General features: G+C 42.5%; 1 pseudogene; it reads right to left on the bottom strand.

Moving 5' to 3' along the window:
- Positions 1-5,000, bottom strand: part of LOC129110042 (thyroglobulin-like) — a 25,689-nt pseudogene that overhangs the window by 15,927 nt on the left and 4,762 nt on the right.

Raw genomic sequence — 5,000 nt, 5'->3', positions numbered from 1 at the left:
ACACACATATATGTAATAAATATATATATATATATATATATAAATATATATATATATATATATATATTTATATATTTATATATATTTATATACATATACAGTAGTAATAGTTTTATCAGGGATCAAACAGGCAAACAGGAGGAGATAGTAGGGATGGGTACCGTTAGGATTTTAGCGATACTAATAATTTAATCAAGTCTCTTATTGGTTCTTTTTGATTCGTTTGTGAGAAACAAAGACAATTAATGAAGAAAATAATCAACATTTCTTTCTTATTCTTCTATGTAAATAAATAGTCTTTCTTGAGCAGAAAAACAAGAAGTTCGACATTTCTTTAATATACATTCACAGCTCCTGAACACCTGGTCGTTTATGTGAAGGTTGACGCCCAGAAACGTCCCAACACGTCCTAGATTTTTAGGAAAATCCTTCTCATTGTGCCTCAAATCATAGAGATGATCTGTGTGTGTGGACCTGAACAGTTTTATCTGATGAACTGATCCAGGAACAGGCTGTCTGGCTGTGTGTGTGTGTGTGTGTGTGTGTGTGTGTGTGTGTGTGTGTGTGTGTGTGTGTGTGTGTGTGTGTGTGTGTGTGTGTGTGTGTGTGTGTGTGTGTGTGTGTGTTGTCTCACATCGTGGCAGGTGGAGTGAGCGGCTGGTCAGAGAGTCGGGGATGTACTCTCCGTCTTCATCAACACACCAACACTGACCTGAACAAACAGACACACAGAGCGATTAGAAGAACTGTAAGTCACATGACCAATCTGCATCTGTATGTAAGTGTGTGTGTGTGTGTGTGTGTGTGTGTGTGTGTGTGTGTGTGTGTGTGTGTGTGTGTGTGTGTGTGTGTGACCTGTGCTGTGGTAACACTGTGTGTGCATCCAGTGTCCGTCAGCGTCACACTGTGGAGTGAAAGGTTGGTATGAAGGACGCTGAGGAGGCAGGAACATCTGGACAGCTGTTAAACAACAACAACAGTGGTGAGAACTTCGAGGACTCAACAACGATGATTTAACGTGTAAATATCATAAACGTCTGTCCGTCACAGAGATTATTAGAACTAAAACTAAACATTTAACGCGTTTCATCAAACTGTGACTCACTGGAGAAAGCAGCCAATCGCAGAGCAGCTCTGGAGCGGCTCAGCAGCCTATCAGTGATCCGCAGCTCCTCCTCTGATTGGCCAATCAGGAGCTCCTCTGGGGTCAGACGCAGACCTTTGGCCAATAGGAATCCGTATCCCAGAGGGAGGTGGGAGGAGTTAGAGAGAGCGACCACGCTCCTCACTTCCTGTCTGAACGCCGTGACCTCATGGAACGCTTCAGAGCAGCGTCCTGTTAGCATCAGACTCTGGTTAGTGTCGCTAACAGGTTAGCATTCAGCTCTAATGAGTGCTGTTTAACGAGCTAGCATGGTTCAGCTTTTTATTCTGACATCTACAGAATAATATATTATAGTATGTTTAAGTATGCCCATAAAAATGCTCAAACTCATTTTTAATCATTATGGTAAAATTTCTCTTTGAAAAAACAACAAAAAACTGCAGAAAATCATATATTATTTGACCACAGTGTCACCTAAATATAGAGGCTGAGAACTGTGAAATATGATATTTATTTATTTAAGATTCGATAATGTGTTGAGGATATTCTTTAATCTTTGTTTCTGACCTGCAGAGGACTGAAGCTTCTGTGTTGTTCTCTTTGGACCTGAAACACAACAGAAAAACAAACCTCTGAGACTTATCGTAGTTATCTGGTCTCATGTTCCTCAGAGGATGAACCCTTTAGACTCCTCCGCTCGTCTTCTGAGGAGACTGATCAGTTGTTTTGGCTGTAACAAACACAGTCTGAGGCATTTCTAACTTTCATTTTGAACTTGATGAAGACACTTGTAAACGACACGGTAGTAGAAAATGTAAACCGTACTTTAGGGGGTTTATTTTTACTTCTTTGCTTAAGATTTCATAATATACCGTATATATATTTTTTTTACTTTTTACAAAATGAACCAAAACTCTGAGGAAGAACTTAAGTAGATCATAATGAGAATAAATAATAAACAATATTTAAATCATACGCTCTAAAAGAAAAAGAAATCTGGTTTCAATTTAAATCAATCCCTTTTACTGAGCTTCCTTATGAGATATTCAGGTTCTTCTGTTATTATATATGTTTAAATGTACGGCACTTTGAGCTACATGGTGTGTTTGAAATGTGCTGTATAAATAAAGATTATTAATATTATTATCTCCATTAAATTATTTTACCTTAAACCAAAATATGCCGTAGAAGCTTTTTTAAATGTATTTTAACCCTAAATATGAAAAGGTAAAAAATGTTATAATGAAATTGTGCAAACTTCCTGAAGCTTAAATTACCGTCAACTACATCCGTAAACTCCCCAACCCTCTGTGACCCTCGTCTGACCCTAAGGTTGGGAACCACAGATCCAAATAAAATGTGTTCCCTGCAGCGTTTCTTTGTTTCCTTGACTTCATCAGATTATGACAGTGAGCTCATCCTCAGTGTGACGTCTTACAGCTGACAGCGCCGCCCGTTGACCCGGAGGTCATCGTCTTCCCCTCCGCGTCCACACAGAAGCAGCGTGAGCCGACGCACTGCAGCGGCAGGAAGTCCCCGTCCTCCGAGCACGCCGGGACGTGGATCTCAGCGCCGGCCGCCATGTTTCCTTTCACCTTCAGAGCCATCGCTCCATCTCTCTCGCAGCGGGACGGACATCGGGGTCGACCACCGGCGGTACGCGACCCCGTGACCTCCTGGCCCTGAGTGTCCACACACCAGCAGTCTGCACCACGACACTGGACCTCCTGGAAACCACCGCTGGAGGAGCAGCTGGGGACGAAGATGGAAGCCTCGTCCTCGTCCTCGGAGCAGGAACCCAGCAGAGGAAGCAGAACCTGAAGAATTCAACCAAGTTCAGTTTCAGCCCCGATGAGAAGCAGCTACTAGAAGTTTCCTGTTTTGGTTTGTTGATATAGAATGTTTGTGATAAACTGAAGGATGAAGTGAAACCCTTCTACCTCTTCAGCTAAATAAACTCTTTAAAAAGCCTCTTGATCAGCTGAAAAAAAAAGAGTGTTTTTCTTTTTAGAGATACGGTTCCCACAGGACAGCGACGCTACAAACATATGATCATAATAATAATGATTATAATAATAATAATTACTTTTTAGTTTACAAAGTGCTTTGACAGACAAAGCAAGGCCAAATTTATACCCTGAAAAAAACAATAAAACAATCGATACAATAAGAACAAAAACGGACCAAAATATAAACACAATGATTTAATAAAATAAATGATATTAATGAATAAAATATATAATAAACAATAAATAATGAAATAAATAAAATAAATAAAATAAATAAAATAAATAAAATAAATAAAATAAATAAAATAAATAAAATAAATAAAATAAATAAAATAAAGCAGTAAAAAGACAATGATGATGATTTATAGAATATGAAACATTGCCGTAGAAAGCAGGAATATCAATCCATTAAAAACTAGATAACCGATCAATCAATACTTCATCCATGTGGATGTGTGGTGTCTGACCTGTTGCAGTGAGGAAGAGTGTGAGCTGCTGCTGCTCCTCAGTGTTTGTTGGAGGGCAGAGAGGAAGGCCGGGTCCTCCAGAGCTCTGCTGACAGACTGGACCAGGTCCCGGTTCTTCTGGAGGCTGATGGAGACGCTCTGAGAGGCGAGCCGGTCCGGACCGAGGGATCCTCGAGCTCCCAGCGCTCCGCTGAAGTTAAAGGAGGCGGCGTTCTTCAGGAACTTCCTCCGAACAGGTTCTCCTGGAGGCGACGGGGGGAGGAGCGAACCAGAGCCTGCAGAGCTCCGCCCACCGAGGGGAAGAGACCGTCGAGGACCTGGACCAGGAGAGACAGGATGGAGGCCGGGTCCGCCTCCACCGGCAAGAGCTCCCTGAGAGGCCGGAGGAGGGAGAGACAGGAGGCCGGGGATCTGATGGAGGAGGTCAGGAAAGGAGGATCAACGGGACCAGAGAAGAGCCGGGAGAGAGCCAGACGGCGCTGAGAGAGACAGCCAGAGAGACCTGAACCTGGAGGAGGAGGAGGAGGAGGAGGAGGAGGAGGAGGATCAATGACACAGTTTAACGTTAACCATCACAGTGTAAATAAAGTTTTACTGACGATCGTTATCCTCCAATATTCAGTAAAATACGAGATCAGGACTTCACTTTAGTCTCTGATGAACAACCAGTCTGTGTTTAAACCAGCAGGAGGAGAGCTAGTAACGTTAGCAGATCTGTATCTGACAATATGGATCATCAATGATCAATAATTAGTATCAGCGGCAAAAAAAATAATCAGGGATCTAAAAGTTATATTTGCTCCTTTTTTTCTTTTGATAGTTTTATGATCCGCTGCACCAGGATACTGGTCCAGGATACTGGGATACTCACTGCAGACCAGGGAGTCTCCCAGCTGCCGTGTCCCAGTAATCTCCCTCCCCGTGGGGTCCGCGCACCAGCACTGCCCCCCCTGCTGACACTGTCTGGAGGTGAAGGATCCTCCGGTCTCACAGGACGGGACTCGAACACTCGACGTCTCTACAGCCGCCCGTCGCTCCTCCTCACAGGCAGAGGGACCTGTTTGAGTTTAAACCAGTGTTTACTGGTCCAGATGTTTCCTCTGAAGCTCTGTTTGGAACCAGTTTAAACCAGTGTTTACTGGTCCAGATGTTTCCTCTGAAGGACAGTTTAAACCAGTGTTTACTGGTCCAGATGTTTCCTCTGAAGTTTCTTGAAGTTGGACATTTATAAATCAAAAGGGCAGTTTAAACCAGTTTGATCCAGTTCACATCTATTACAACTACTTTAATTTGTTGTCTACTGGTATAAACTGGTTTAACTCAAACTGGTTTAAAAGGAGTTTAAAGGAGTTCAAACCAGTTTGACTTTAGAACCATAAACCTGTGTGGACTCAGCAACACCTTAAACCAGTTACATTC

This window comes from Anoplopoma fimbria, chromosome 20 (assembly GCF_027596085.1).
Source record: "Anoplopoma fimbria isolate UVic2021 breed Golden Eagle Sablefish chromosome 20, Afim_UVic_2022, whole genome shotgun sequence".
Taxonomy (NCBI): domain Eukaryota; kingdom Metazoa; phylum Chordata; class Actinopteri; order Perciformes; family Anoplopomatidae; genus Anoplopoma; species Anoplopoma fimbria.
Note: the sequence above shows the minus strand (reverse complement) of the source record. Positions and strands in the feature narration are given on the sequence as shown.